Genomic DNA, 810 nt, shown 5'->3' with positions numbered 1-810 from the left:
TCGATCGCTACTCCTTGGGCGATAAGCCCAAGAGCCTTCATGTCGTTAAGCACCCATGACTCTGTCATCTCTGCCTCAGGCTTGACCACTTGTACGTGCGCCAGCAGACTTTTCCTTGCCAGTGTCATGCGCATGGCAAACTCCCAGTGGAAATAGTTTCCATTACCTAGGAGGACTTCACTTCTCTTGGTCGACATCGTTGGGGCAAAGTGAAGGAGTCTTGTGCGTTCCCACTGTTGCGGCTGTTAACCTGTTGAGGCTAGTGTGCAGTAGACGCAAAATGTGAAGTGAATATATTATAGGTCCTTAGTTCGCAAAAATGCTTGCTACCTCTAAGCCAATCATTTTATATGCTAGGCTCACTATACTAGATCCTGATTTACTCTAGCCAATCAGCGACTCTAATTGTGTCCGTAATCACTTAGTCCGTAATTACTTAAGGTGACGTACTTGTAATAAGTATGACGTCATCCGCCTGTTCAACATGCATTCAGTGGTGTAATCCCAACACATCAAAAAAAAATCTATTATGTTCTTTTTCCTGTGCGAAAATAATGCAGTAAGCCAGAACAGGCAGCAAATTTATTCTACTTACGGCGATAATGTGGTCACAACATTTTTTTGGATCAATGAACCAGATTGAATCATGCATTGAAATTTTTGATTTTGGATGTGATCCAACAACATAATTCATTGACCATCTGTAAGCTGTATCAGAATTGTCTCGTAAGGCTGCGAAGAAAAACAGACGTGATGATTCATTTAGGGAGAGTTCTAGCCTTTTTTTAATTACAAATGGACCGAATATAG

The sequence above is a fragment of the Plasmopara halstedii genome (assembly GCF_900000015.1).
Source record: "Plasmopara halstedii genome assembly, contig: Scaffold_650, whole genome shotgun sequence".
In the NCBI taxonomy this organism is placed as follows: Eukaryota; Oomycota; class Peronosporomycetes; order Peronosporales; family Peronosporaceae; genus Plasmopara; species Plasmopara halstedii.
Note: the sequence above shows the minus strand (reverse complement) of the source record.